Genomic DNA, 10,998 nt, shown 5'->3' on the forward strand with positions numbered 1-10,998 from the left:
CGGGGTCCCCCAGACCAGGGCCGGGCAGAAGATCTTTCGCGGGTGATGCTGACCCGGACTGGACGGTCAAGCAGGGGGTGAGGAAGGGGGGGGCTTTCCCTCGGGCACTGCTCAGGATGGATGCCGCAGTGCAGTGTGGGCTGGGGACCAGGTCAGGGGGCTCCGCAGAGGCCATCTTTAATGGGGGACTCACCTGTGGTTGGGGAACGGATGTGGCCTGGTAGTAAGATGCTTTATGACTCCGATGAGCCCAGAACGGGGGCTGGAGAGGCGGTGATGAACCCTCCCCCCGGGACTCGGACCTCCATGGCGCCAGCAGACAGGGCGCCCGGGAGACTCGCAGAAGACCCGCCCGGGACATCGCAGGGTGTCCCGTGTGGACCCGGGAGAGCGCTGTGCCAGCCCTGCCCTCTCTGCTGCTTCCGGGAAGACGGCTTCCTCCTGGTCGCGTGTCCCTTTCTGCTTGGCCCAGGGAGCTCGGGGGAGTTGGGGACTCGGCGCTGTGAACTCTTAAAGCCCCACGACCTGCATATCACATCCCAGCCTCTTCCTCCCCGTCCTAGTTCTCATGGTCGGGACCACTCGGGCACTGAGTTTCTAGCTTCCAGGTTGGTGCCCGCCCTGCTGTGGCCTCAAATGGATGTGGACTGGGGTCCAGGGGAGCAACAGGCTCGCCCCTTCGTCCTGCCCAGCCAGGAGCTCCCAGCGTCCTCGTGCGTCCCAGAGGAAACCCTCTCCTGATCCCGCCGGGAGGAGACTAGAAGGACGCTCCGGGCCCAGGGCTCACCGTGTCCCACGCACCGAGGCCTCCTGAAGCCACCGTGACGCCCCTGGGCATTTACTCAGTAAACGGTGTGAACGAGGCAGCAAAGCCGCACGCACGCACTGGGGGTCAAAGTGAGTCAAGTCTGGTGGGCATTCTCCAAATTCTTTCAGGCCCTTTCCCAGCCTGCTCTGTGCCTGAGGCCCACCTGGCGTGCACGCCCCGGGCCTCTGGGGGGCTGGCCCCTGCTCAGAGTAACTGAGGACAGGAGGACAGAGGGTGGGGACAGGCCCCTCACTGGGCTCAGAGGACCCCGCGGCCCTCCGTCCCCCAGGCCCAGGTTCCCGATTGCTGGCACCTGGGCCCCGGCCTTGTCCCTCCCTCATGCCTGTCCCAGGGGAGGTGCCTGGGCTCAGTGTCTCCTCGGCGCGCCCTGAGCTGCTTCTGGGGGGGTCTTGTCGGACCCATCAGCGGCTCTGCTCTGTGTGTGTGTGACTCCGGGGCCTTCTCTCTGTGCAAGCGACATGCTCACCGCTTCGTCTCCTAGGGACTGATTTATGTAAAACATCTCTTCCAACTGGCAGCAGTTTTTACAATTTCTGCAGATTCAAACGACTAAGAGGACCTTGTATGTTCACTGTGTGTGTGTGTGTGTGTGTGTGTGTGTGTGTGAAAGAGAGAATGAGAGTGTGTGTGTGTGAATTTGCCATCAATAGAAAGCTTTTTTATTTTGACAGCATAAAATTTAGAAATGCTAAACAATAAACAGTATCTTAGACAAAAAACATTAAGATAAAACGATAAAGCAGGAAAGAAATCTAAAGATTTCTAATCTATGAATTTAGGGCTAAACTATCCTATGATTTTTAGGACTAAACTATGAATTTAGGACTAAAGCAACACAAATATTACGCAGTTTGAATGGAGTGTTGTCCTGTTTAAGTGTTTTGTTTGCATTGTTTTTAAAACCAACCAAACATTTTTTAGGTATATATTAAGTCTATAGATGTGTCAAAATAGCCATAGCAAACAATCATGGCCATTGTTTAAACGTCCACGTCAAACTTAGAGGACGGCTTAGATCATGGTGGTCATTTAAATAAAAACACAATGCGTCTAGTCCAGTGATCGGCAAACTGCGGCTCGCGAGCCACAGGGGGCTCTTTGGCCCCTTGAGTGTGGCTCTTCCTCAAAATACCACGGCCTGGGCGAGTCTATTTTGAAGAAGTGGCGTTAGAAGAAGTTTAAGTTTAAAAAATTTGGCTCTCAAAAGAAATGTCAATCGTCATACTGTGGATATTTGGCTCTGTTGACTAATGAGTTTGCCAACCACTGGTCTAGTCTGTAACTGTACAGGGTCTCCTGGGGGGTGTTGTATCCATGAGCACTGTATTAAGGGACTCATATTTACGTGCACTGCTGTACAGTTCCAAGGCTGTGTCTGCTAAGGGTGGTTGGGGCATGAATGTAGTGAGAGCCACACCAGAGAGAGGTCAGTCAGAATGACTGGAGCAGAAACACAGGCCGAGGCTGTGCCTGGTGGTGGGTGCTCCGGACCCAGCTGCTGGGGACGCTGAGTCACACCTGCAGGTGACCCCGGATTCCTGAGCTCTCCCCGCAGGACCCTCCTCCTTCCTGGGGAACCCATGACCCAGGGGACGGCCTGTCGCTGCAGGGCCTCTGTGGGCTGCAGGGGGAGCAGCAGGAGCAGCTGGACCACCTGGGAAGGCGGGGACTTGGACTTGACCTTGACCTCGGCCAGCATTTGCCTGTTGATCATTTTCCCTCCTCAGGTCCTGGAACTTCCTCGCCATGCAGGCGCCCTCAGCTCCTCTCTGCTGGCACGGGAGCTCATTGTCATCGCGGAAAGTGCTTCTTCGCAGCTGCTCCTCCGTGTCTCGGGCCATCTCCCCGTGCACGCCCAGAACCTGACTCATGGAGTTCATGCTTCTCCAGACGTTGAAGAGTTTCTCCTCCATGTCTGCCTCCAACAGTTGTTTGTGAAGTTGAGACACAGGATCTCCGTGTGCATCCGGCAGACGTGGCCGCTCCAGCTTCAGCCCGGGAATCTCTTCTCTCAGGTGCGACGTGCCACGCGGCGAAGATGCTTTCTGGGTTCGCAGACTCCTCCTTCCTGCTGCCGGCTCTTCACTCACCGCTTTGGCTCCGCCGCTGCCTGGCTGGTCCCCCATTTTCCTCGGGGCACTGTGAAGGCGCACAGTGAGGTCAGCATCATGAGGGCCACCCTCGAGAGCAACTTCCCACCCAGGGAGGAGAGGGTCCCCGGGCCCTGCTTCCCTCTTTGGAGGGAATTCCAAGCCCCATCACCCACGTGACCGCGGGGTCGCCAGGCCGGGGATGGCCCCCAGCGGTTCCCAGCCGCTGACCGTGCTGGGCGGCGCTGCCTCGCAGGACCCGCTCCCTTCGTGCCTTCCAGGGCTCCCTCTTGGTTCCTCCTCCTCCTCCTGCTCCTGGGTGTATGCTCCATCCCATCCCTTCTCCTCGGCGCAGCTCTGGGCTCTGGATAACGAGTGCTCTGGCCAGATGGCCCGTTAGGTTCCTCCGCGGTTGTTCCCGTCCATCCCCGAGGCGTCTAGACGGGCTTTCCGTCGGTCTCGGGGGACGTGCAGGAGGCTGGCTCTTGCGCGGTTTTCAGGAAGTCACCCGTCCAGAAGGGGCACCTGCTCAGGTGTGTATTCAGTGCCACAAGGACAAGGTCTGTGACAGGAGAGGCCCGGCCTCCCCCCAGGTGACCCGAGGGGTCCTCGGCTCCTGCCATTGGCCCAATAGCCTCACAGTTTGCACAGACTCACGGCGGGCAGAGCCTTGCACCGGCGCCTTCGCACTTCTTGGGTGGGTCGTCTCTTGACTGTCACAGACACCACCACCAGGGCGCCCACCGGGACCCCCCAGGGGAACGCGGCGAGTCTTAGGACATTTCTCAGGGCCCCTGGCAGTCAGCAGCGCCCCTCCTCCCCCACAGGTGCTCCAGGAACACCTGGCCGGCGGCCGCGATGGCCCTCAGCAGGCCCTCCATGGCTGGCCCAGCTGTGCCACTGACTGCCAGGGGCCCTGCGAGTGTTCTGTCTCTAAGGTAACCAGGGGCCTAGCGACCAGGTGATCAGTTGGGCTGGGGGAGGGGAAGCCGGTAGGTCTAGGAAACAGTCTTGGCTCCGAAATAGGACGGGGTTGCGCGACTGCAGGCCCAGGGGCAGGAGGAGAGCGCTGATCTGCCTGGAGACCAGCCCCTCCCGGCCAGGGGTGGGGGACCTTTCTCTTGCCAAGGGCCATTGGGATATTTATAACATCATTCTTGGGCCAGACAAAATTATCCACTTAAAAATTTGCCTGCTATATTTGGCCAAACATTTAATTAACTCACTCCTGATGCCTTGGCAGGGCCAGGCCAAATGATTTCATGGGCCTTCCACGGCCAGCAGGCCCACCTGCCTCCCCAGCAAACCTGGGGGTGGGGGGGGAGGGGCGGTCAAAGCAGGGCCGGCCACGCCCCTTTCTGTGCACAGAGCCAGTCAGGGCAGACATGGGCTGGTCCCCGGGTGAGGCCCATTCCCCTGATCTAAAGTTTCCTTCTGCTGCGGGACACCTGCGGCTGCCCACAAAGGTGCCGGGGCTGTCCCTCCTCAAAGGCTCCCCCTCTTTGTGTGTGGTCACTACGGACAGGGGCCCAGGACTCAAGGGGTCCCCACAGGTTTTACCTAAGGGGCCTGGATTCCAGCCCTAGCATCTCAGGAGGAACCCATGAGGACTGGGAGGGTCCCGCAGCCGTGGAGGCTGGGGCCAGCAGGACCTGTCCAAGGTTCCCTGAAGGGGGTGACTCTGCTCCTGGGTGACTCTGCTCCTGGGTGACCCGTGACCTGGGTCCTTCCCAGGATGCCCCGCTGTCACCAGCCCACACCTCCCAGGTGGCCCCGGGAAGGGTCTCAGTCCACGGAGTCATCTTTACAAGTGGCCTTGGGAAGGGGCATGTCCTTCCTTTGGCTCAATTTGGCATCTTCCGTGTCATGAAACTCATGTCACTCGCCAGCACCTCTGTGCCGACCCAGGCCCAGCCTTTTAGTCTGTCCCCTGGGGCTCTGCGTGACGGTCTGTCCCAGTCTTTTTACCCGAGAGGAAAAGGAGCCAGCAGTCAGCGAGGCCAGTCTGGGGTCCCCAGGGGGGCAGGGGTCCCCCTGAGTGGAGAGAGCAGAGGATTGGTGGTGAGAGGGGGAGGTAGCTGTGGTCTGAAGTGAGAGTTGTTTTCTTTTCCTTTTTAATTAGACTTTATTTTTTAGAGCAATGTGAAGGTTAAAGAAAACTAAATCTTGCCCTAGCCAGTTTGGCTCAGTGGATAGAGCGTCAGCCTGTGGACTGAGGGGTCCCAGGTTCGATCCCGGTCAAGGGCACATGCCTTGGTTGCAGGATCTTCTCCAGCCCTGGTCCTGGTCCAGGCACGTGCAGGAGGCAGCCAGTCGAAGTGTTTCTCTCACATCGATGTTCCTCTCGGTCTTTCCCTCTCTCTTCCACTCTCCCTGGTAGAACACAAAACATACTCGGGAGCCAGGCAGCAAGGCAGACATCTTTACTTCTACGTAGAGGGGTGCGCCCACATGGTCTGGAAGCCGCACACGGAGCAGGCGGGCTGCTCGGGTTTATAATCCCTGACGCACGTGACCTGTCCTTTGCTCTTGAGTGGAGCTCAGGTGCACAGTCTGTCCCGATTGGCTAATTCAAAGGGAGGGGCTGGCCTTTGCTGTTTCAAGATGGTGACCCCCAGGGGAGCTGCAAGCCATGTGGCCAACATGGCAGCTGCCAAGTCAGGCAGTCCAAAATGGCAGCTGTCTGCACTGTTCTTAGACAGAAAAGATGACTTGTTTATTCTCACATCCCTAAAAATCAATAGAAAAAAATATCCTCTGGTGAGGATTAACAAAAATAAAAATAAAAATAAAATAATAAAAAAATAATAAAGAAAAGAAAAATACATCTTCAGTGGAAAGTACAGAGTTCACCTGTGCCCCTGACACCCCACACGAAGAAGCCAGTGCTGTGGACACCTGGCCTGGCTGGGGTCCGGCAGCATGGTCAGTGGATGAACCGATAGTGTACATCATTGTCAACTACAGTCCCTTTACCTCCGGTTCCTACTTTGTGTTGAACATGCTGAGGTTTTTGGCAAATGCGTGATGTCACTACGCACCATGGTAGTCCCAGAGAATAGCTCCCCTGCCCTAAAAATCTCTTGTGCTCCAGTAAGTCCCGCCCCCCTCCTGCCCCAGCCCTGGTCACCTTTCTTGCTCTCTACTCTGAGATGTCTGATATTTACACAGCGATTCCAGCTTCTTAAAATTAGTGTCACATGGTGCCCCGTGTCCATCCCTCTACTCTCACCTCACTGTGCCTTATAGTTGAAGTGGTTTCTTAAAAGCAACACTATAGCTGGGGGTCTTGTTTTTTAATCCACTCAGACAGTCTCTGTCTTTCAAGTAATGTATTTAGGCCATTGACATTTAAAGTGGTATTGAGATATTTGAATTAATACTGACCATATTCATTATTGTTTTCCCTTTGTTGCCTTTGTTCTGTTTATTTTATTTATGTGGTTGGAGTTGCACATTTTTATGTTTCTGTTTATCTTCTCTCTCAGCATGATCAATCCTACTTCTCTTTTAAAATGTTAGGAGTTGCTCTTGAGTTTGCAATGTACCTTTTTCAGGTGAGCCACACTCACTAGGGTGACTGGTGTCCCCAGGGTCCACTCTTGCTGATTTTTTAAAAAATATATATTTCATTGATTTTTCACAGAGAGGAAGGGCGAGGAAGATAGAGTTAGAAACATCGTTGAGAGAGAAACATTGACCAGCTGCCTCCTGCACACCCCCTGCTGGGGACGTGCCCGCAACCAAGGTACATGCCCTTGACCGGAATCGAACCTGGGACCCTTGTGTCCGCAGGCCGACGCTCTGTCCACTGAGCCAAACCAGTTAGGGCACACTCTTGCTGATTTTAAGTTATTTAGTGTTGGGACATGAACTGTGTTCTTCCAGAATTCATAGTTGCCGCCTTAAAGCCCAGTAACTCAGTATGTCACCTCATTTACGGAGGTCCCATCTGTAAGATGGGCACAATGAACCATCCTCCCCGGGCCACAGGGAGGGAGGCTTGCAAATGGTACCGTATTTCACTGTTAGTAATTACGTCTTTGCATGTTGATGAGTGCGATTCGGTGGAGTTGGCCCCCGTACACGGAGATGGGCCACAGTGGACATTCAATTTTCTTTGCTTGTCGCCCCCCTCATGCCATGTTCTATTCCCCAGCCAGAGCAGCCACGGGCTCCCACAGAGCAGCATTTCTGGCCCCGTGCCATGCAAACACACACATGTGCGTGCTGAGCCCTGCTTACCTACAGCAGAGCACGCAGCCGCAGACACAGACACGGCTGGCGGGGGCAGATGTGGCAATCCCGGGCTGTTTTGCCATCTGAACATGACTTTGGGAGACGAGGCGGGGCCGTTACTCAGAGCACGTGGACAGAGGCCGTGTCAGTCCCAGTCACGGTGTCATCACACCGGCTCTGACCAAAAATGGTCTTCCCCCGACGCCAGGTGCCAACCCGGCCCCGCCAGGGGTTGCAGAAGTTCCACAGAGGGGATCCCCCTGGGCCAGGCACGCCCTTCTGTTTTGCTCTTACAGAAAAGACAGATTAGCATCTGGCCCAGATGACGGGATTCTGCATCTGCTCAGACTAAACTAGCGGCCGCCAGCTGCGTGTTCTTTGGGTGGGAGGCGCGTGGGTAATTTACGATGCAAACCCCCGGGCTGGGCAAGGAGGAACTGGCAGCGTGGGGGACCCCGGGGAGCAGAGGGAACAGCAAAGCCAACGTGCATGGTTATCGTGGCCGGAGAACCTCGGGGAACAGAGGCCTGGGGTTGAGTCGCGGTGGGGCCCGCGTTTCTTCTCATGGAAAAGAGCCGCGACCCTCAGGACCCCTATGTTCTCGGCAGCCCCCCTGCCAGACGGCATGGCTCCCGACTTAAATGGAGCCCTCAGGCCACTGACTTCCCAATCTGACACCAAGGGTTCGTCATCCACCGCTATCCAGCCACCCCACTTTAGGGGGGGGGAAACTGAGGCGCAGAGTTTAAGTCACCTGCCTGAGGTCACACACCAGCGCACGACAGTGATAACCCAGAGTCTGGCTCAAAAGTACAAAAAAGCCCCCTGCCCCCTGCCCCCTGCCTGATGTTCCCCAAGCAGGGGAAACAGTCTGCTCTCTTACCCTCCCGCCCCCCCCTCCACCTCCACCGCCTCCGCCCCACTGTCTGCGCCTCAGATACCCAACCAGCAGCCCCATCAGGCCTGTGGTGAGGTCCACCCTGGGCCATTCACAGCGATCTCAGGCCTATATGAGGGAGAACCAGGACATGGCAGGGTCGGGGCGGGGGGGCGGACGGGGGAGCGGGGGAAGAGAGCTAAAGGCAATTTAAGTTTGCTTCTTCTCCACCACGTGGAAAAACTGGGGGAGAGACCACGGGCACCTCACCTCATCCTTAGTTTTGAGTACATTAAGAAAAACGAATTAAAAAATTGTGGCAAAAGATACATCTTATTCTAAGTTTAAAACATTTTGGATTGGAGTGGAGATAAAAAAGGACGGAGTGAAGGGTGTAGAGGACCTTGAGAGAATCCAGTTCCCCCGCATGAATGACGTCCATCCCACAGAACCAGACGATGCTTTTCATTTAAAAAATGCTTCTTGTCTGGCTGAGAAAAGACTGGAAGCATAGACGCTGGGTGAGCGAGGAAGATGGTGCTCCCGCCCTCTCTGCTTCTGGAACCTTCCTCCAAGCGAGGTCTCTGAACAACGGGGCTTCTGACAGCCTTTTGGGGGGAGGGGGAACCCCCAAGCTCAGAATGGTTTTTGAATAATAGGAACGCTTTTGGCTCTCTTACTGGGTTGACATTTGCACAGATGGGTGTAAAAGCAAAGGCGGGAAAAACTGCCCAGACCTTGGCACTAACCTGTGCTGGCGACACTGTGATCCTCAGCACCTTGAACTTGCAGGGAAAGTACCAGTCTCCTTGAAAATGTCCTACATGGAGCCGTAAAAATTAATTTTAAGAATAAGTGAATACACATCTTTTTAATTTCTGGGTAATAAAACGAAAAGTGCACATATCCTTATGCTGCTAAAGAATATAGTCAATCCTATCTAATGAAAGAGTAATATGCAAATTAACCATCACTCCGCTACACCCACAAGCCTCGCCCACAAGCCATGCCCACCAGCCAATCAGGAGCAAATATGCAAATAAACCCAACCAAGATGGCTACAGCCACAGAGAGCAGGAGGGAGGCTTGGGTTTCCCCGGCAATGGAGGAAGCCAAGCTTTCCACCTGCCCTTGCTGGCCTAGGCCTCAAGGCTACAAAGTTTCAATGATAGAAGATACATAAACCCAAACAGAAATGGCGGCAGCCACGGAGCTGGAAAGAGCAGGAGGCTAGGGTTGCCCGTGGCGATGGAAGAAGCCAAGCTTCTGCAGCCCTGGCCGGCCCAGGCCTCTGCTTAAGGCTACAAAGTTTCAATTAGAGAAGATACATAAATCCCAACAGAAATGGCTGCTGCCTGGGAGCAAGCAGAAGGCTTGGCTCCGCTCCAGGCTACAAAGTTTCAATTGTAGAAGATAAATAAACCCCAGATACCAGGGCCTCCACTTGGGTCTCCAGGGGGCGTGGCCGGCTTGCAAACCACCACAGGCCCCTCGCCCAGGCTGCCCCACACCCCAAGGGAACCCCCACCCTGATCCGGGACACCCTTCAGGGCAAACCAGCTGGCCCCCACCCATGCACCAGGCCTCTATCCTATCTAATAAAAGAGTAATATGCAGATTGACCATCACTCCAACACACAAGATGGATGCCCCCAGGTGAACACAAGATGGCCGCCACAAGATGGCCAGCAGGGGAGGGCAATTGGGAGGGACCAGGCCTGCAAGGGAGGGCAGTTGGAGGATATCAAGTCTGCAGGGGAGGGCAGTTAGGGGTGACCAGGCCGGCAGAGGAGGGAAGTTGGGGGCGACTGGGACTGCAGGGAAGGGCAATTGGGGGTGACCAGGCCTGCAGGGGAGAGCAGTTGGGGCAGGGGGAGACCAGGCCTGCAGGGGAGGGCAGTTAGGGGTGACCAGGCCTGCAGGGGGGGGGCAGTTGGGGGAGATCCAGGCCTGCAGGGAGAGCAGTTGGGGGCAAACAGGCTGGCAGGGGAGCAGTTAGGCATCAATCAGGCTGGCAGGGGTGTGGTTAGGGGGAGATCAGGCTGGCAGGCAGAAGCAGTTAGGGGCAATCAGGAAGGCAGGCAGGCGAGCAGTTGGGAGCCAGCAGTCCTGGATTGTGAGAGGGATGTCCGACTGCCCGTTTAGGCCCGATCCCAGGCTCGGGCAGTCGGACATCCCTCAAGGGGTCCCAGATTGGAGAGGGTGCAGGCTGGGCTGAGGGACACCCCCCTGTGCATGAATTTCGTGCACTGGGCCTCTAGTAATAATATAATTATAAAGTAGAGGCCCTGTGCACAAAATTCGTGCATGGTGGGGGGTCCCTCAGCCTGGCCTGCACCCTCTCCAATCCGGGACGTCCCTCTTGCAATCCGGAACTGCTGGCTCCTAACCGCTCACCTGCCTGCTGACCTGATTGCCCCTAACCACCTCTGCCTTGGCCCCAACAACCATGGCTTTGTCCAGAAGGAGGTACAGACGACCAGAAGATGTCTGGTCGACCCAATCTAATTAGCATATTACCCTCTTATTAGTAGAGATTAGTATAGATGGTTACAAGACTTATCGGGGGGATCACTTTGTAAGATATATCAGTGTCTAACCACTAGGCTACACTTAAAACTAATATGTATAACCATTGTATGTCAACTGGGGAAAAATTAGAAAAAAATGCTTTTATGTTTTAATATTTTAAATTTAATATATAAAGTAAATATTTATGCTATCTTCCAAAAAAAGAACTTGTCTGAGTTATAAACTAAACTAGCCACTTTATTCGTGAACACCGTATTTATTGAAAGAACAACTTGACAAATTATGTTTATTCAGACTTGGGTATTTGACAAGTATTTTCTCAAAAGTAACTGAAATGGGTCTGTCACTTTGAAGAAAAGTTGGTGTTTGTTGCTGATGATAAAATTTGAGCTTTCAAATAAAAATCTGAATTTTTCAAAATTTCTGGCTGC

Source organism: Plecotus auritus (genome assembly GCF_963455305.1).
Source record: "Plecotus auritus genome assembly, chromosome: 2".
Classification (NCBI taxonomy): domain Eukaryota; kingdom Metazoa; phylum Chordata; class Mammalia; order Chiroptera; family Vespertilionidae; genus Plecotus; species Plecotus auritus.